Here is a 22037-nt window from a genome sequence, read left to right as displayed (position 1 = left end):
ATTCTTCTGCATAGTTCAGCTATTCTGCTTCAGGTGACTTGTTGCTATTTAATTCACAATTTTGTTCCAGAACCACAACTTCTGACTTCTCAGTCTCTAAGAGTACCTGCAAAGAGTAATGACCTCCTGAAAGATGCCAGTTAACCATATTGTTCTTTCCCTGGTTACTTATTTTATTATTAGAGCAATAAATATGCCGTGTGATCTATAATGATATGTTCGTAGCCTCCATGTTGAGTTTGAAGGGTTTACTTTGCTCACTTTTAACTTTTTGGTCTCTGTTGACTAGCCTGTCCTCCAGCCCCCACCCCTCAAATCTCTTCCCTAAAATCCTGCTGACATGATAGTTTTAGAAGTCAAGAATAGCCTCTCCCCTTGCATGTTCTTGTTCCAACCTGTTCCAAGAACTAAACATTTAACTTATAAAGAAATTACTTCTCTGATCCTTTTCCCATTCGTTATTTTTCAGCCAAGTGTCCTCATCTGCGATACTCCTCTTCTCCCTGTGCAGCATTTCACCTTCCCACATATCAATTAAATCCCATTGCACAACAAAAAAAAATTAGTATCGCGTTTACAAAAATTAGAGGAGGAAAAAGGCATTATATCACTTATGTTAGTATAGGTATTCAAATTGTAAGGAGTTGGAGGTGTGCTAAATATTCATAACAAAAGATAAAACTGCATGAAAACTGAAGATGGTTTTCATTTTGAACAAAAATAATCCCATTTTGCTGAAAAAATGATCATATATTGAAGATTTTATTTACTTAAAATTGGGTCCCTTGTTGAGTGAAAATGAGGTGATTTCCCAGTGAAAATGGGCCCATTCCAAGTGTTCGGCTGCTTTCAAATTTGATTTTTCACATGATATCAATGCAAAGTCATAGATCAGTGCATATCCTCTGGATCCAGGGCTGAAGTTTAGTTGAAAATTTAGCAACACTTTTCCAGATCTGGACTCTGATTGTCCATCGCCTTGCACCTTATGCAGTGACTCACATCTGTGCAAAGTAAGTGCTTAATAAGTGCAAAATAATCCCAGCCACTAAAGTAAATTGAGAGGAATTCTGACTGGAGTGTCTACCATTCAGTTTGCACTCACTTTTATTTTAATACATGTATCAATTACTCTATAGGAGCAAGGTAAAAGTTCTGTTATCTGTGTTAAGTTTGTAATGAAACACTACTTAGTTTTGAGTTTTGTTGCAAACTTTCTAAATAGCTCTAATAAACCCATAGCAAACAGTGCTGCTGTTGACCAAAATGCAACCTATGCAGTTCCATTCACTACCCTCACTGTAATAAATCAGTTTCCATGGAAAGAAAAGCTCTTTTCCAATTTTGTAAGGATCAAAACATCATGCAAATTTATCCCGAGATACAGTAGCTATGGGACAGATGCACCACTGATATAAATTGTCATAACTCCATTGATTTAAATGGAATCATGACAATTTGCATTAACTGAATATCTGCCCCACTGTTTGCTTTTTTAAAAAATAATTATTTTTTATGTAATGTTCATAATTGATTAACAGAGTCAGACCATTTTTTTTCTAAAACCAAAATCATTCCCTTGTTACTTTTCTTCTTTAATGCCATTTTTCCTTTTTAAATTGGTTTTAAAAGGGATTTAGACTCATTAAATTTCAACTAAAATGCTGTAGCATAGCTTATGAAACGTATCTGTATTAGTTACTGGCTTGCTAGATGCTGCTTCTTGATTCAATCAACGGAGAAGATGCCCTGCACTAGATCTATGCTGCCAAAAGAGTCTGTTGTTTTCATTAGCACCTGTCAATTGCTTTTTTGATTATATTCAAGATAACAATGCAAAGGAAAAACAGAAAAGAAATCTTCCATTATGGACTGCAATAATCATTCGAAGTACCTGCCCAAAGTTGTTATTGGGTTTTGTACACTATGATTTAATATTGTGTTGCTTGATTATGTATCTGATCCTGATTCTATAGATTTTTGACCAACCATGTAAAACTACCCATCTCAGAATAAAAGTGGGAAAAAAAAAAGTTGAGAACCTATACAGATCAATTATTAATATTTGCTTATGCTATCTAGGTTCCTATACCACATCCTCCTTCATAGCAGCAGAGCATATTCCAGTTGCATCAAGCAATATAACTAACATTTGTCATGTGTAGTTCATTCTTTCTGTTATCCAAATATATATATATTGTGCACACATTGCTTTCAGGTTTTGGTTTGGTGATTTTTTTTTAAGTATATACACATTGTGCTATTCATTCATATTGGCAAAGGCAATGTCAAACAAAAGTGCCTTGCACTTGAGTGGTGAAGTGATTGGTGGTTTGAGGTGGTTCTTAGTTTCCATAGGAGTTCATTTTGCAGTCTTGGACCAGTCCCTTAGTCAAGTCTATGTCCTGTATGGATGAATTTTACTGTTGTAGTGGATTGCTCCATGTTGTCAACCATAGTTCTCATCCTAGAGCTTTAGTAAGGTTAACTGCATTGCTTTTACTGAGATGTCAGTGGTAAGTCACAGTTTTGGGAGGTACGGTGAATCATTGCTTTACTTTAATGTATTTTTGTGTTGGCCTTGGCCTTGGCAGCTGAATCTCTCTCTACATCCACAGAAGAGGGAGAGGGAGGTGTTACAGCAGTGTAAGATTTTCCACCCCCACTAACATTTCCTCTAGCTCCTGACTAGAGCAGGGCGAATTCTAGTGAACATTCTTCTGAATTTTAAATGAATTAATTCAGGCTTCTTTTCTTCTTTTCTTTCTGCAAATATTCTGGAAAATGATTGTTGGCATGAATTGTATTTGTTTATAGTTTTACTGCGATGACTATTATTGTAGAATCTCGAGATCTCATTCATTGAAGAATTAACGCTCATAAGCAGGAAGTATTATCCCTATCTTCCAAATGAGAAACTGAAGCAAAAAGATATTAAATGTCAGGAAGTTTGTGGCAGAGCTGGAAACAGATCTCCTGAAGCCTAATCCAATATCTTAACCACAAAACCATCCTTACTCTCCTACCATGACTGTGAAAATGGTAAATTTCAATTAACTCTTAGATAGTTGTAGGAAGTGAGTTTTTAATCTTTTAATGCAGAATTTACTCTAGAAGCCTCATTCTCAGAGCTAAACACATCCAACTATGGAGCAGGAGCATAATGTTTCCAAGTGTGCAACTAAACTAACCAACATTGCCCAGTTCTGACATACTGAGCACTCAAAATGATGCAAACAATATACCTGTCAGGAATTATGTGTGTTATTCAATAAATTTCAAATAATACATATTTGAAAAATATTAGCTGCTTGCAAACAAATTGCAGGGAGAAAAAAGGCACACTATCAATAAAATTATTTTCTGAAAATTATTCACTCAGTACTATGCCTGACCTGAACGTCAAACTCTGGGAGTAAGTTTTCACAGCCATATGTTCCTTGTATTTTTCCTCTATAACTACCAACATGGGTGCTATCTAATGCCAGCAGTGTGTGGAGTGAGCACTTATATATTAGGAACTGGGATGAGACCATCGCATCATTTTATATATGTCACTAAAGAGTTTTGGTGAGGTAACATTATTCAGTCATTCCCAACCATGACCCTAGACAACCCCTTCAAGCATCAATTCCACTACATTAACTGTGTGCCTATTATAGTTTTTCACCCCATTTGAAGTCAAGATATTGGAAGTGCCTCATGGAACTTTTATAATTGCAATTTGTGTATATACTTTGTGAATTCATTTGTAGCTATCATCTCCTTTCCATTTGCCTTCTTCACAGTACCATTTCTTTTCGTAAAGTGAAATTAACTTACTCTTTCATCTCTTTCATCAATATCTGTTCCCTTCTTTTTTAGATAATTTCATTCTCTATCTCACTCTTCTTTTCACAATGAAACTTCAAGTGTCTTCAGTGACTCTCTTTCTCCAAGTATATTAAGAAGTTCATCTTACCCTTGTGACCTGATGGGCTTCCACTATCATTTCTCTTTATATACACCATTGTATTTTTTCTGTTCCTTTCTACATCTTTCATTTATCTTTATCTTGTTTAATTAGTAGTCATTATAAGTGTCTTATTCTTGGCACTCTCTGTTTAATTTATTTTCACTACTGTAAACAGAGTTGAAGATAGATTAATAGTCCCAGAAAGTGCCTAATGAATATTTTCCATTTTTTATTAAAATGCTAAGTAATTGTGAGTACCATAGTTTCACACAGGTAATTGTTGGCACATATTATGATATTTGAAAAATAAAATAGAAAATCAGAACTAAGTCTTGCTGTGTCCTGGGAAAATGGTGGTCAGTGTAACAGCATGTAACCACGCTAGATGGTTAAATAGGGAATTAGAATAAGGGACTGTGATGCTCTGTACCTCAGGGGAACACCCTACATCCCCATGCTCATCCCCATAATATGATTATGTGGTATCCAGTGTAAAGTTTGTCATGTAGGGTGTCTTCAGAAGGCTCATGATGCACTGAGCATTGTTGTTATAGTAATGTTATAGGTTGTAATTTCACATATATAGTTATAAGGCCATTATCTTTGAATATTCATGCTGATTGGGGGAGGTCGCAGACAACTGGAAAAAAAATATAGTGCTCATATTTTAAAAAGGGAAGAAAGAGAACCCGGGGAACTACAGACTAGTCAGCCTTACTTCAGTCCCCGGCAAAATCCTGGAGCAGGTCCTCAAGGAATCCATTTTGAAGCACTTGGAGGAGAGGAAGATGATCAGGAATAGTCAGCATGGATTCACCAAGGCCAAGTAATGCCTGACCAACCTGATTGCCTCCTATGATGAGATAACTGGCTATGTGGATATGGGGAAAGTGGTGGATGTGATATATATTGACTTTATCAAAGCTTTTGATACGGTCTCCCACAATATTCTTTCCAACAAGTTAAAGAAGTATGAATGGGATGAATGGACTATATAGTAGATAAAGAGCTGGCTAGATTGTCAGGCTCAACGGGTAATGATCAACGGTTCTGTCATGAACATGCAGCTAAAGGTAGCATAAAATCCCTCTTTATCTATAAAGGGTTAATTCCTCTTTTACCTGCAAAGGGTTAAGAAGCTCAGATAACCTGGGTGACACCTGACCAAAAGGACCAATGAGGGGAGAAGATACTTTCAAATCTGTGGGGGAAGATTTTGGTCTGTGTCTCTCGGAGCCAGGCAAGCAACCAAGCAGAAAAATTACATCTTCTTAAGTATATGTGAACTATGGGGGGAGGGATAGCTCAGGGGTTTGAGCATTGGCCTACTAAACCCAGGGTTGTGAGTTCAATCCCTGAGGGGGCCATTAAGGGAACTGGGTTAAAAATCTGGGGATTGGTCCTGCTTGGAGCAGGGGGTTGGACTAGATGACCTCCTGAGGTCCCTTCCAACCCTAATAGTCTATGATTCTATGAACTAAGCATCTAGTCTTGTAGAAATAGTAAGTAATAGCAGAAAAGAAATGTGTTAGATTACCTTTTGTTTTAGTTTGTGAATTTTCCCTGTTCTAAGAGGGAGGTTTATCCTTGTTTTTGTAACATTAAGGTTTTTGCTACAGGGGAAATCCTCTGTGTTCTTGAGTCTTTTGTTATTCTGTAAAGTACTTACCATCCTGATTTTACAGAGGTGATTCTTTTAACTTTTTTAAACTACAATTCTTCTTTTAAGAACCTGATTGATTTTTCATTGTTCTTAAGATCCAAGGGTTTGGGTCTGTGTTCACCTGTACCAATTGGTGAGGATATTATTCTCAAGACTCCCCAGGAAAGGGGTGTAGGGGTTTGGGGAGATATTTGGGGAAGATAGGGCTCCAAGTGGCCCTCCTTAAATGTTTGTTTAAATCACTTGGTGGTGGCAATGATAATAAGGCTAGAAAGGAATTTGTGCCTTGGGAAAGTTTTTAACCTAAGCTGGTAAAAATAAGCATAGGGGGTCTTTCATGTGGGTCCCCACATCTGTACCCCAGAGTTCAGAGCGGGGAAGGAACCCTGACAGGCTCAATGTCTTGTTGGCATTTGTTATCAAGCAGAGTGCCCCAGGGTCAGTCCTGGGGCTGTTTTCGTACAACAGCTTTATTAATGATCTGGATGATGGGATGAATTGCACCCTCAGCAAGTTCGTAAATGACACTAAGATGGGGGGAGAGGGAGATACACTGGAGGTCAGGGATAGGGTCCAAATTAGAGGATTGGGCCAAAATAAATCTGATGCAGTTCAACAAGGACAAGTGCAGAGTCCAGCACTTAGAAAGGAAGAATCCCATGCACAACTACAGGCTGGAGACTGACTGGCTAAACAGCTTGTCAAGGTTTTTTCCCCACTTTGAACTTTAGAGTACAAATGTGGGGGACCTGCATGGACCCTTCTAAGCTTAATTCCTAGCTTAGATCTGGTACGCTGCCACCAGCCAGAAGTCTGTGTCTGGCACACTTTCTGTTCCCCCCAAAATCTTCCCTGGGGAACCCAAGACCCAAACCCCTTGGGTCTTAAAACAAGGAGAAATTAACCGTCCCCCTCCTTTTCCCCCCAGACTCTCCCCTGCCTGGGTTGTCTTGAGAGGCTTACATAGATCCAAACTCCTTGGATCTTAAACCAAAGAGGAATTAACCATTGCCCCTCCTTTCCCCCCACCAATCTCTGGTGAGTTCAAACTCAATCCCTTGGATTTTAAAACAAGAAAAAATCAATCAGGTTCTTAAAAAGAAAGCTTTCAATTAAAGAAAGAAAAGGTAGAAATTATCTCTGTAAAATCAGGATAGAAAATGCTTTACAAGGTACTCAGATTCATATAGACTAGAGGGACCCCCCCCCAGCCTGATATTCAAAATTACAGCAAACAGAGGTAAAAATCCTTCCAGCAAAAAGACACATTTACAAGTTAAGAAAACAAACATAAGACTAGTCCACCTTGCCTGGCTATTACTTACTATTTTGAAATATGAAAGACTGATTCAGAAAGATTGGGAAAGCCCGGGTGTACGTCTTGTCCCTCTCAGTCCCGAGGGCTAACAATGAATAAAACAAAAAGCACAAGCAAAGACATCCCTCCACCAAGATTTGAAAGTATCTTGTCCTCCTATTGGTCCTCTGGTCAGGTGTCAGCCAGGTTTACTGAGCTTCTTAACCCTTTACAGGTAAAAGAGACATTAACCCTTAACCGTCTGTTTATGACACGCCCCCCAAATCTCAGGCGTGTGGAACCACACTGGCGGTATTTCTTCCTAGAACTTTAGAATAAACAGATTAATAAAACACATGCACCTTTACCTATACTACTGATTATGTAAAACTACAAGACTTTTCACATTTCTAGGACAATTTTTAACCAGTTGATTCTGGGAAACTTTCACGGGAGAGTGCGTCAGCTACTTTGTTAGAAGCTCCTGAAATGTGTTGAATTTCAAAATCAAAATCTTGGAGAGCTAAACTCCATCGAAGCAGTTTTTTGTTGTTTCCCCTGGCAGTATGAAGCCACTTTAGCGCAGCATGGTCTGTTTGTAGCTGGAAACACTGTTCCCAAATGTATGGGCGTAGCTTTTCCAGGGCATACACAATGGCCTAGCATTCTTTTTCACTGATTGACCCATGGCTTTCCCTCTCGGACAGTTTCTTGCTGACAAACACGACAGGATGGAAGTTTTGATCCGGTCCTTCCTGCATTAAAACTGCTCCTGCACCACTCTCAGATGCATCTGTGGTTACTAGTAATGATTTGTCAAAGTCTGGGGCCCTTAGCACAGGGTCAGACATGAGTGTCGCCTTAAGCTGGGTAAAGGCCTTCGAACACTCATCAGTCCGCTTAGCTGCATTTGGCTGGTCTTTTTGGTCAGGTCTGTTAGTGGGGCAGCTATTTGCCTGTAGTGTGGTACAAATCGCCTGTAATACCCAGCCAAGCCTAAGAAGGATTGAACCTGTTTCTTTGACTTTGCAACAGGCCACTTTTGGATAGCCTCCACCTTGGCCTGTAGGGGGTTTATTGTTCCTTGACCCACCTGGTGCCCCAGGTAAGTCACTCTGTTTCGGCCTATTTGACACTTTTTAGCCTTAACAGTTAGTCCTGCCTGCCTGATGCACTCAAAGACTTTTTCCAGGTGTTCCAGGTGTTCTGCCCATTGTGACAGACCCAGGCCAGTGGGGTGCAGGAGTCTGGTAGAGGGCAAATATACTGATCATTGGGTGAGTAGTTTTCTGTTCCCTGAGTGACTAGAGCAGGGTAGTCAGGAACTTGCTAGAACCAATTAAGGCAGACAGGCTGATTAGAACATCTGCAGCCAATCAAGGCAGGCTAATCAGGCACCTAGGTTTTAAAAGAAGCTCTCTCCAGTCAGATGGGGAGGAGCCAGAAGAGAGGAAGTGCGTATGAGGAGCTGGGAGCAAGAGGCACAAGGAGCTGAGACTGAGAGGGTGTGCTGCTGGAGGACTAAGGAGTACAAACGTTATTAGACACCAGGAGGAAGGTCCTGTAGTGAGGATAAAAAAGGTGTTTGGAGGAGGCCGTGGGAAAGTAGCCCAGGGAGGTGTAGCTGTCACATAGCTGTTACAAGAGGCACTATAGACAGCTGCAAATCCATAGGGCCCTGGGCTGGAACCCAGAGTAGAGGGTGGGACGGGTTCCCCAAACCTCCCAACTCTTGATCAGACACAGAAGGAGTTGATCCAGACTGTGGGGGGAGATCACTGAGGTGAGCAAAGCTGCCAATAAGCGCAGGACCCACCAAGGTAGAGGAGGAACTTTGTCAGAAAAAATGGCCACATCATAGAGGTAGGCAACTGCATATTCTCCCAATCCTGCTAAAAGACCATCTACAAGTCTTTGGAAGGTGGCGGGTGCATTTCACAGCCCAAAAGGAAGCACATTAAATTCATACACCCCTGCATGGGTGATGAAGGCTGACCTTTCTTTGGTGGGTTCATCTAGTGGTACTTGCCAGTACCCCTTGGTTAAGTCTATTGTAGAGATGAACTGGGCATGTCCCAATTTCTCCAATAGCTCATCAGTACGTGGCATTGGATAGCTGTCGGGATGAGTTACAGCATTTAGCTTATGGTAGTCCACGCAAAAGCGTATTTCCCCATCTGGTTTGGGAACTAGAACCACTGGAGATGCCCATGCATTGTTAGAGGAGCTGATTATACCCATCTGTAGCATGTTTTGGATCTCCTGTTCTATAGCAGCTTGGGCATGAGGAGACACCCGGTAGGGTGGGGTTCTAATTGGGTGAGCATTACCTGTGTCAATGGAGTGGTATGTGCATTCAGTACGTCCTGGGGTGGCTGAGAACAATGAGGTGAAGCTAGTGCACAGCTTCTTGATCTGTTGCCGCTGCAGACAATCCAACGCTGTGGAGAGGTTCACCTCTTCCATGCCACCGTCACTTTTTCCTTCATAGTAGACACCTTCAGGCCACTCAGCGTCATCTTCTCCCTGGGCTATAAACTGACAAACCTGTAAGTCTCTGGAATAAAAGGGCTTGAGAGAATTAACACGGTACACTTTAGGCTTTAGGATGGAGGTGGGAAATGCTATGAGATAGTTAACAGCTCCTAGGCACCCTTGGACCGTGAATGGCCCTTCCCATGACGCTTCCATTTTATGGGCCTGTTGCGCCTTCAAGACCATAACCTGGTCTCCTTCTTTGAAGGAACGCTCTCTGGTATGTTTATCATACCAGGCCTTTTGCTCTTCCTGAGCATCCTTTAGGTTTTCTTTAGCAAGGGCTAAAGAGTGTCGGAGGGTGCTTTGTAGGTTGCTTACAAAGTCTAGAATGTTAGTTCCTGGAGAAGGCGTAAACCCCTCCCATTGCTGCTTCACCAACTGTAATGGCCCCTTAACCTCGTGGCCATACATAAGTTCGAATGGTGAAAACCCTAAACTGGGATGTGGTACAGCCCTGTAGGCAAAAAGCAACTGCTGCAACACTAGGTCCCAATTATTGGAGTGTTCATTTATGAATTTTCGTATCATGGCCCCCAAAGTTCCATTAAACCTCTCCACCAGGCCATTGGTTTGATGATGGTAAGTTGTGGCAACCAAGTGATTCACCCCATGAGCTTCCCACAGATTTTTCATGGTCGCTGCCAGGAAATTAGTTCCTGAATCTGTAAGGATGTTGGAGGGCCAACCTACCCTGGCAAAAATGTCTGTTAAGGCCTGGCACACAGTTTTAGCCCTGGTGTTGCTTAGAGCTACTGCTTCCAGTGATCAGGTAGCAAAGTCCACGAAAGTCAGTATGTGCTGCTTTCCTCTGGGGGCCTTTTTTGGGAAAGGACATAGAATATCCACAGCTACTCGCTGAGATGGGACCTCAATTATGGGGAGTGGCTGGAGAGGGGCTTTGACCTGGTCTTGGGGCTTTCCCACTCTTTGGCACACCTCAAAAGACTGGACATAATTAGCAATGTCCTTGCCCATTCCCTCCCAGTGGAAGGACTTCCCCAACCTGTCTTTGGTTCTGTTCACCCCAGAATGGCCACTGGGATGATCATGGGCTAAGCTTAAGAGCTTTCCCCGGTACTTAGTTGGAACTACCAACTGTTTTTGAGGATGCCAGTCTTCCTGGTGTCCACCAGAAAGAGTCTCCTTGTATAAAAGTCCTTGTTCTACAACAAACCGGGATCAGTTAGAAGAGCTGAGAGGCGGTGGGGTGCTCCGTGCCACAGCCCAAGCTTTCTGAAGGCTGTCATCTGCTTCCTGCTCAGTCTGGAACTGTTCCCTTGAGGCTGGAGACACCAGTTCCTCCTTAGACTGTGGACTTGGGCTTGGTCCTTCTGGAAGCGATGTAGGTGATGGGGTTGTTTTCGTTGATGGTGAACCGCTTTCCGCTGGTGCACTATGCGATATTTCAGGTTCTGGCTGAGCCTCTTGGGTATGGTTGTCTGCTGCTTCTGCCAGTTCAGGCCCGCTGGTGCCCTCTGGCTTTGGAAGGGTAGATGGATTTGCAAACGCTGACGTCAGTGCTGGCAACGGTTCTGGTGCTGGTTGCTTTTCCAGTTCCAGTTCTGGAACTGGATGCACTATGGCTGTTTCAGTCATTGGCAAGGGATCCAGGTCCACCACCTCTGTCTGAGTCTCTGGTAACACAGACGGGGCCCTTGTGGATGGCTCAGGAACAGGGATGGGTCTGGAAGCTTGCCTGGCTTGGCTGCGTGTAACCATTCCCACCCTTTTGGCCCGCTTCACCTGGTTGGCCAAGTCTTCCCCCAGTAGCATGAGGATGGGATAATTGTCATAGACTGCAAAAGTCCACATTCCTGACCAGCCCTTGTACTGGACAGGCAGTTCAGCTGTAGGCAAGTTTACAGATTTTGACATAAATGGGTAAATTGTCATTTGGGCCTCTGGGTTGATGAATTTGGGGTCCACTAAGGATTGGTGGATAGCTGACACTTGTGCCCCCGTGTCTCTCCATGCGATAACCTTTTTTCCACCCACTCACAAGGTTTCCCTTCACTCCAAGGGTATTTGAGAGGCATCTGGGCCTGGAGATCTTTGGTGTGATGGTGGTGTAATGAACTGCAGTCGGTTGCGGTTCTTGGGGCAATTGGCCTTTATATGTCACAGTTCATTACATTTAAAAGATCGCCCAGCTGACTGGTCACTGGGCCGAGGTGGGTTGCTGGAGACTGGTGAGGTGGGACAATAGGGTGTCTGGGGCTTTCCTTGGGTTGTAGGTGGGGTCTTGGCTTGCCCTCGGTGAATAGGGTTTATTTTCGGTTTGCCCCCTATGATATTCGCTTCCCTTGCTAGTAGCTTTTTTCTTTTCTGCCACTTCCACCCATCTGGAGCCAATCTCCCCTGCCTCAGTTACAGTTTTGGGCTTCCCATCTAGGATGTACCTTTCTATTTCCTCAGGAACACCCTCTAAGAACTGCTCCATTTGCATTAGGAGGGACAGCTCTTGCAGAGATTTAACATTTGCTCCTGATATCCAGGCATTCCAATTCTTTCCAATGTGGTAGGCGTGTCAGGTAAATGACACATCTGGTTTCCACCTTAGGGCTCTGAACCCCCAACGGGCATGCTCAGGTGTGAGCCCCATTCTGATTCTGGCCTTGGTTTGAAAAAGTTTATAATCGTTCATTTGTTCCTGAGGCATTTCAGCCGCCACCTCTGCTCAGGGTCCACGAGCTGTGGCCTCAACTTTATCATGTACTGGTCTGTAGACATGTTGTACCCATGGCAGGTCCTTTCAAAATTTTCTAAGAAGGCCTCAGTATCATCACCTGCCTTGTGGGTGGGAAATTTTCTGGGATGGGAAACAGTACCTGGGGAAGAGTTGTTAGGGTTGGCTGTTCCATCTGGCTTAACCTTTGCTAATTCCAGGGCCTGCTGGTGGGCCTCCCTCTGGAGCTCCAAAGCCCTCTGGTGGGCAGCCTTTTTGGCTTGTTCTTCTATTTCTTTCATCTCCAGCTTTCTCCTGTGGTCAGCCTCTTTGGTTTTCTCTTTTGCATCCAGCCTAGCCATTTCCTGTGTTACTGATTGCTTGGCACTCGTTTTTCTGCTTTCTTGTGCTGCCCGTACCCCTCTGCAGCTCAGGCTGCTTGGTTAACAGAGATTTTCTAACTAGCTATACCCAAGAGGTAGAAAAAAAAAACAATTCAACTTGTAATTTGCCTTTTGCTGGCTGTCTGCTGGCTTACAGCTTGAAGCCTCCTCTTAAAAAGGACCCTTGTTAAAAAAAAACTTAACACCTCTGCCCTCAGGCTGCTTTCCAAGCAGCTAGAAAGGAGAGAAAAAAAAATCCTACTGGCTTTTGGTTCCTAGAAATCCCGCCACTGCCACCATGTCAAGATTTTTTCCCCACTTTGAACTTTAGAATACAAATGTGGGGGACTGCATGGACCCTTCTAAGCTTAATTCCTAGCTTAGATCTGGTACGCTGCCACCAGCCAGAAGTCTGTGTCTGGCACACTTTCTGTTCCCCCAAAATCTTCCCTGAGGAACCCAAGACCCAAATCCCTTGGGTCTTAAAACAAGGAGAAATTAACCATCCCCCTCCTTTTCCCCTCAGACTCTCCCCTGCAGAAAAGGACTGGGGATTACAGTGGACGAGAAGCTGGATATGAGCCAGCAGTGTGCCCTTGTTGCCAAGAAGGCCAACAGCATATTGGGCTGTATTAGTAGGAGTATTGCCAGAAGATCGAGAGAAGTGATTATTTCCCTCTATTTGGCACTGGTGAGGCCATACCTGAAGTATTGCATACAGTTTTGGTCCCCCCACTACAGAAGGAATGTGGACAAATTGGAAAGAGTTTAGCGGAGGGCAACACAATTGATTAGGTGATTGGGGCACATGACTTACGAGGAGAGGCTGAGGGAACTGGGGTTACTTAGTCTGAAGAAGAGAAGAGTGAGAGGGGATTTGATAGCAGCCTTCAACTACCTGAAGTGAGGTTCCAAAGATCATGGAGATAGGCTGTTCTCAGTGGTGGCAGATGACAGAACAAGGAGCAATGGTCTCAAGTTGCAGTGGGAGAGGTATAGGTTGGATATTAGGAAACACTGTTTCACTAGGAGGGTAGTGAAGCACTGGAATGGGTTTCCTAGGAAGGTGGTGAAATCTCCATCCTTAGAGGTTTTTAAGACCCGGCTTGATAAAGCCCTGGCTGGGATGATTTAGTTGGTGTTGGTCCTGCTTTAAGCAGGGGGTTGGACTAGATGACTTCCTGAGGTCTCTTCCAACCCTAATAGTCTATGATTCTATGATTTTATGAGGCTGAAAATATGTCCTCATGGCTTAAAACTAGCCCGGGAAAAACTCTCCAGGAGCAGAGGGGCAGTTCACACCTCATCAGGCCATGTAAGGGAGAAATCCAGCTCAGATTCACAGGAACAAAGGACACTAGCCTATGCAGCAACAAAGGATCTGTTGAACTCTTGAGTGAGTCACCCCCCTTCCTTGGTCAGTTTGGGACTATGAAGAGGTAATGCTCACCTGACTCTGAAGGGGACGGGGGGCAAAGCCAAGAGAGAAGAGAGAACATGATAAAACATTTGCCATGCTCTCTCTCCTCCACTTCCATCTACAGACATCTCCACCAACCACTGAACTAAAGGGAGAGCCTAGCTGAGGCGGATCAGCCAGCCTGTGATGAGAAGCATCTAAGTTTGTAAGCGCACTGAAAGTGTTAAGATCATCTTAAAATGTGTTTTGCTTTTATTTCATTTGACCAAATCTGATTTGTTGTGCTTTGACTTATAATCACTTAAAATCTATCTTTTGTAGTTAATAAATCTGTTTGTTTATTCTACCTGAAGCAGTGTGTTTGGTTTGAAGCATGTCAGAGACTCCCTTTGAGATAACATATCAATTTCTTTGTTAAATTGATGAACTCATATAAATTTTCAGCATCCAGCGGGCATAACTGGACACTGCAAGATGGAGGTTCCTATGGGTTGTGTCTGGGACTGGAGATATTGGCTAGTGTCATTTGATTGCACAATCCAATCAGCAGCTGGCCAAAAGTGCTCACTCATGTAACTGGGAGCAGCTTACATGCCAGAGCCTGTGTGTAAACAGCCCAGGAGTGGGGATTCTCATAGTGGAGCGGGGTAAGGCTGACTCTCAGAGCCGAGGATTGTAGCGACCTAGCAGATCACTGGTCTAGATAACACCAGGGGAAATGTCACAGGGACATAGTCTATTAGTTTTCCCTTCCACCTTCTGAACTGCAAGAAAATTAAGACTGTATTTGTACAGAGGCTACACTGTTATGTTTTTGTTTTTTTCAATCTACTGACGAAGTCTTGAAAAAGATAGCTATTCATTCAAGGAGTTTCTAAAGTGAGTGGGTTAAGTTTGCTACATTATAATGTAATTTATTTTCCTCAGACATTCAATATCTTGGGGTCCTATTTCATTCAAGTAACTCCTACTGACTTCACTGGGCCTTATTTGTATCCTCCTACCTATTTAGATGATTATGTGGCCCCATCATCAGAAAACCTGCATGCCTTGCAAGTATTAGTTAATTTATTCTAAATGCATCCCTGTGGCAGAGAGGGGATGGAGATGTAAACCACAGAGCAGTAGAGTACTATGTCCAAGGTCTTTCACAGGAATTAGTTCATCAAGATGAGACTTGAACCTCAACCCAGCCGCACCTTAGTCTACTGCCGTGACTACCAGACCACCAATCCTCCTGAAGCCCCTCTCTATTAATATAACTAATCAATTCTGTTTAATATATTGCAAGAGTGATGGAAATATTATACTAACTACCCTGCTTCTAAAAGATCAACTACTACACAGAGGGAAGCATAAGCAAAAGGAAGCAGAAAACTTACCATTGTCTTGCTGTCTTTGAGGCCTCCTTCAAAAGGTGCTGGTGATTAGTGATTTAAGAACATGCTGAAATTGAGTCACTAGTTTTTATTTTAGTTTATTTTTTATTTTTCGGTTTGAATAACTATGGAAGTTTGTAAGAGCTTAAGACAACCCCAGACAGAGTGAAGTAGCACAATTTTTACACCACAGTCCCTCCAACCTCAGACCGTTCCATTGATATTTTTTCAAACTTTTTTAAGACCCAAAAACTAGATGTGTCTTTATATGTGTAACACTGATAGACCCTGGTTGTCAGCAGGAAGGATCAAACCTAGGGCCTCTGTAGCTTAATGCATGAGCCTCTACTGCATGAACTAAAAGCCATGTGCCCCTCTGCTAGGTGCCACTATTAGGGACAGAACAGTACACCCAGGAGCTGTGTGGGTTACATATGCAGTCTCCTGACTAAAGCACATGTTGACTCTAATTTCATGTGATTGCATTTGGCATATGCCATGTACAGTATATCAAACCCATATACTGTATGGTGCTGGAAGAGGATTCACCCACAGGCCATTGAGTTCACAAAATCCTGAAACGTTTCTTTAAATTATAGTATCATGCTATCTACTGCGTTCACATAGTCTCATTATTTGACCCCACTTCTTCATTCTCTATCTGCCCAAGGCTTGCATACATATCACCACTCTTTTGTCATCCTGATATGTGTAAAACACTTGATCATCACTTTAAAGCAAACTTGACATCCTTACATATTAGTCTCTTTGAACAAGATTCCATCCAAATTGTATGCAGACTTCTCTATGTAAGGGTAATCTATAGCCTCTCCAGGAATGTAGTGAATCCTTCCACAAAACAAAGAGTGCCACTTCATGCACTCTTGTTTTTCTAGATAAAGCTCACTGTGTCTGCTTATTCAGTAATTTTGAAACTGTGTTTCATCCTCCTAATATAGCTGTCTAAAGCTTGTTTCCCTCACCTCCCCCAGTGTACCCAGTATATGGACATTCCATGTGCAAATTGACTTGATAGATTTAGCCATGAGGAATGATGTATGAAGACATTAGATTCCCTGCACTCTTTATTGGTATCTACCATCATCTTTCCATAAAGAATATTAATTCCATTGGGTCTTCTTTGCAGAAATTATTGGGTCGTCTTTGCAGAATTTAGTCAGCTTATAGCACTTTTTTAAGTGCCACAGGTCCCAGTGCTATGTATTACTTTAATCCAGACTTATGATGGACAGTGAATCTTTCATAAATATCTGATGGCACAGTAAAATGTTTGAATGTAGCAGGCAGGGCATTTGCTAAAACTGGATGTTTGTTTTATGCTGCATTGTGCATTGCTTTTTGATACATTATGTTATATTTCTGAAGTGTCACATCACATCAAATCACTTATGATGTGGCCTGCCTGTGGCATGTTGAGGGTTTTCCCCCCTTTAAAAGCTACATTTCTTTGCCTAGTTAAATCCTTGCATTTATGAAAACAAACCAGCCAGCAAGTTCCTTGCGTTTTGACTCTGAAGGGATGGATCACAAGTAAATGGGACTGTTGTTCCTTACACTGCAAAATATAAACAAGAAAAATGATGGTACCTAGTGAGCATTTTCCACATGCCTTATATTTTCAGAAAATATTGACTGTGTAGATTTGATTTACCTAAATCCTACCTGAGTTCAAGAAAAGCGAATAAATAAATATCACACCATTAACAGGCCTCTGAGATCTTATCACATCATGGCATTCCAGCCATTTATGTTACACTGATGCCTGCCTGGAATGTAAACTACCATTGCTGCAGAGCTCTATGGGTTGTAAGTAAAAATATCTGTTTTAACTTCTGATGGTTATAGATACATTCTTTTAAATCCATTTACTTATTTATTAAAATGGTCTGTAGATATTTTTCCTCTCTTGGTGTAGTGCTGTGCTCTGCATTGTTTTTTCCTATCAAGTATCTTGTCAAATAGATTTCTCTTTTTTTTAACAATAAATTATATGTTTCTGGGCTCTATAAATTAACAGTTTGCTGAGTTAGAAGAAGAAAAATAAAGCAGAATAAGAATCATGTTTTCAAGTCACATCAAGTTAAACTATGACAGGACTGAATGAACCCTGAGTAATCCCTCTACGCTTAATTACAAGTTGTTGACACAATTTTAAATATTTTTTAAAAATCTGGTGCTAATATTAAAAGTAAGACATTTAATTACAAATCAACAGTTTAAAATTTTAGTAACAGGATTTCTTTTCCTGACCCTATAACATTTGCAACATTTTTTGGTTGATGTATTAAAGGGAATTAAAGATGGGCCATATTTTAGGATTACCAGTGCACCTGCTGTTAAATTTAAGTCAATTGAGAGCTTTGCCATTGACTTCAAGGGGCTAGGATTTCACCTTCGAATTGGACATGTGAGTCATAGCGTCAGATGAAGTGAATGAAAAAAATACAGTAACAGTGTTCTACAGATACAGAAGAACTGTACTTTGTTCATTTGAGGGCACTTTGGAGCATTCTATTGAGAAAAGAGGCTACCTAGTAAGTTTCTGAAGAGAGCAAGTTGGTACCTTGAATATTGATGTATTGGTGCCTCCAAAGCTTTTTCTATCAGTAGTAAGGTTTAGGTGGTTTGGATATTCTGCTTGCCAGTAAGTGACCTTTGTTAAGGGACAATTGGCTTTAGTCCATCAGTCTGCAATTTAAATCTTTGGTAAAGCTCTTTTTTTATATATATATATACTATCCTTCATGGCTATTCTCTCCTCCAAAGCCTGTTTCCTCTCCTCCACTCCTGAGTAGTAGAGAATGTATGATGCATATTGAGCCCTCTCCCCATTCCTGGAGCCTGCTAGTTTCCTGAACCCTTCCAGATACCTAGGTCCTGCTGTAGCCTCCCCTGAAGAGTCCTGGGATCTGATGCTTTCTCCCTCTCCGCAGCCTGGAATCTGCTTCTCTCTAGCCCCAGTTTGCTATTGCTGCACTGTTAAGTGCAACAAAAGGAAATTATTTTACATACCAGAATTTAAATGTCATACAAAAAACATTATTTAGATTGCAAAGTCAAGCTTGAACCACCCAAATTCAGAGTCCGTCTAATTAATTGAGGTATTTCTGTGACCTCTGTTATTGTATTATTGCAGTACCTTGTAATCAGCAAGGTTGAAACTTTTGGGTCCACAGCACAGAACTCTGCCATTGGAGCTAACAGCGTAATGGGTGATGATAGTAATTTGTTACCTGCTATATGAACCAGCCATTAGAGAGAGATGAGCCAGATGAGACTTTACCAAAGGATTTCACAGCTATTTTCTAACTGCAAAAGAAAGTTGGGACCTAATGATCCTGAGTTTAATTCCAAGCTCTGGAAAGAGTATACTCTTCCAGAGTCACAGACTCTTCTACCCTAATCGGTCCATTTCTTCCTCACTCCCTTCTGTGCTTCTCCTCAGCCTGCCCCCTATTGTCCCTGTCTCCCTCCGCTTCTATTTCTATGATGCCTGTCCCTGTTCCTGCCTTCTACAGTCTGCACCTCAGTCTGCTCCCCTGACCTTGCCGTTCTTACTTCACCCCTCTGTAGTTGAGTATGTCAGATTGCTTCCTCTTTCTCCTCCACGTTGCCTAGGCACCATTTGGGGGAAGGTTGGGGGGAGGCAGGGAAGAGGGGAGAGGCACTGACAGCATAGGAAAGATAGTCTCCCATTCTGCTTTATGGCCTGTTACCACAACAGCACCTCACAGCCAGAAGAAGCAACTCCAGAAAAAGTCCTGTTCAGTCCCTCCAGATCTTGCAACCCAGAGATGGAATACACTCAGTCACTCTGTGGGGAGAAGCAATACTCAGTGCAGATGAATTAAAAAAGATTCAAGCCTTTAGGTAAATATTTAAGTTAAATGTTCTATTTTTTTCAGAATTTTTGGGGGAGTGCAAGAATTTCAAAATGAACAAGTCAATGAAACTGACAGAAAAGTTTCAAGAATTTGTATTAATGAATCTGCATTTTTTATGTATCAAGGTTTTATGTCTGAAAAGTTTTAACCAGCTCCAGTGTCCATGAGTTTAGAGGACCTCAAGGATGGGGTACAGATAGAGTGGAATTAGGCCTCATTGTTTGAGAGTCAAGGAACCACAGAATCATAGAAATACAGGATTGGAAGTCCTCAAATCCAGCCCACTGCGCTGAGGCTAGCAAATCTTGACCATTCCTAACAGGTGTTTGTCCAATCTGTTCTTAGAAACCTCCAAGTGATGGGGATTCCACTACTTCCCTTGGAAGCTAGGACATTGGCTAACCAGCCAGCCTGATCTATAACAACTTAACAAGAAACATTGCAATTGTAACAAGACAATTCACTTGTATGTGAATTTCAAAGAAATGTCTTAGACCAGTGTTTCTCAGTGGGGTTGCTGCTCGTGCAGGGAAAGCCCCTGGTGAGTCAGGCCGATTTGTTTACTTACCCTGTCCGCAGGTCAGGCCAATCACCGCTCCCACTGGCAGCAGTTCACCGCTGCAGGCCAATGGGAGCTACTGGAAGCGGCGCGAACCGAGCAGATCCCATTGGCCTGCAGTGGCGAACCGCGGCCAGTTGAGCTGCAATCGGCCCGACCTGCGGACAGGCAGGTTAACAAACTGGCCAGCCCGCCAGGGGCTTTCCCTACAAAGCAGCCACCCCAGTTTGAGAAATACTGTACTAGACTAGCAATCATCAACTCATTCATTTGTAGTAATATAAATCAAGGGTAGATGCTTAGTGTATTTGTCAGTGTTTGCCTATATCTTATTAGAAGTTTAATAATGTAACCAGAATAGTTTGTAGATGTTAATTTCCTTTCATGTATTAACTGCCTTACATTATGTATGCAAACGGTTAGGTTAACCTTAAGCTTAAAGATGTAAGATACTGCAGGAAATGAATAATATTATCAACGATTGTCTTCAGCTTTACTATCTCTCTTATAATGAATGACTGTCTGTTGTCTTGTAATGTAACAGGATGACCTGTTTATTCATAGTAAATAAGATGTTAACTTCGAAGTGTTGAGACTATGTGTGCTCAACAAAGAAGATTCCTCAGTCACATGCTGTGCTCAAGACACTTAACAGCCCACTACAGATATAAAAGTGAAACCTCGGGTCTGATCCTTTCATCTGTAGTCTGCTTAAACTTTGAACAGGGAAATGGTGAGCTGTATGATGGAAATCTTCCAAATAATTATTTGGAATACCCTGGAAAATGCATGGAAAGACTTATAGACTTCACAGCTAAGCTGCCTTTGGATTCTGACCTGTTGGGATGATTCCAGAGAGACTTTTACAAGCTAGCAGTTTATTCCATACCTGCTATGCACCTGAACTATTAACACTGAAAATCACTGGTATGTATATTGATCTTTCAACCATAAATCTTAGATTTAGTTATTAAGGATTGTCTGTAAGAGTATATTTAGGTAAGATCTGAAATATTCATTTACCTGAGGAGTAATATGTCCAATCCTTTGGGATTGGTAGAAATTTAAGTATAGTGATAGGGTTTTCAGTAACCTCTCACTATATTAGACTTGGTTTTATAGATCGGAGCCAAGGGCTGGAATGCCTAAAGGGGACTGTGTTTGGCTTCTTGTTAATTAGCGTGGTACTATAAAAGCTCTTGTGTTACTGCCTTGGTTGATCTAATTATAAAATAAACTACCAGTTTTGGGGATTGTCTGCCCAATTTCTTGAAGTCTGCCCTTAGTGTGGCCCAACCAGGCACCCAGTCACAGAAGCCTATGTCAGAGCTTAACTACATTTATAGTTTTAAAGCTTTTCCTAAATCCAACCTAAATCTCCCATGCTTCAGATTAAACCCATTACTTCTTGTCCAACACTTTCAGTGGACATGGAGAACAATTGATCTCCATTCTCTTTATAACAGCCCGTAACATATTGGCAGACTGTTGTCAGGTTCCCCTGCAGTCTTCTTTTTGCACTAAACATGCCAAGTTTTTTAACCTTCCTTCATAGGTCAGGTTTTCTAAACTTTTTATCTTTTTTGTTGCTCTTCTTTGGACTATCTCCAGTTTGTTCACCATGTTACTAAAGTATGGTGCCCAGAATTGGACAGAGTGCTCCAGCTGAGGCCTCACCAGTGCTGAGTAGTGTGGGACAATTGTCTCCCATGTCTTGCATATAACACTCCTGTTAATACACTCTAGATTATGAGCCTTTTTTGCTACTGCATCACATTGTTGGCTCATATTCAGTTTATGATTTACTGTAGTCCCCAACTCCTTTCCAGTAGTATTACTACCCAGCCAGTTATTCACCATGTCTTAGTTGTCCATTTGATTTTTCCTTTGTAAGTGAAGTACTTTGCACTTAGCTTTATTGAATTTTATCTTGTTGAATTCAGACCAATTCTCCATTTTGTCAAGGTCCTGTCGGTCAAATTGCTTGCAGTCCCTCCTAGTTTGGTGTCATTTGCAGATTTTATAAGCATACGTTCCACTCTATTATCCAAGTCATTAATGAAAATCTTGAATAGTATTGAACCCAAAAGTGACCCCTGTGGGATCTCAGTAGATATGTTCTCCCAGTTGGACAGCAAACCACTGATAACTACTCTTTGAGTATGCTCTTTCAACCAGTTGTGCACCCAGAGTAAATTCATCTAGATCACATTTCGCTAGTTATGAAACTGTCAAGTGGCACTGTGTCAAAAACCTTACTAAAATCAAGATGT

The sequence above is a fragment of the Gopherus flavomarginatus genome, chromosome 4, assembly GCF_025201925.1.
Source record: "Gopherus flavomarginatus isolate rGopFla2 chromosome 4, rGopFla2.mat.asm, whole genome shotgun sequence".
Lineage (NCBI taxonomy): Eukaryota > Metazoa > Chordata > Testudines > Testudinidae > Gopherus > Gopherus flavomarginatus.
This window is presented reverse-complemented; position numbering follows the sequence as displayed.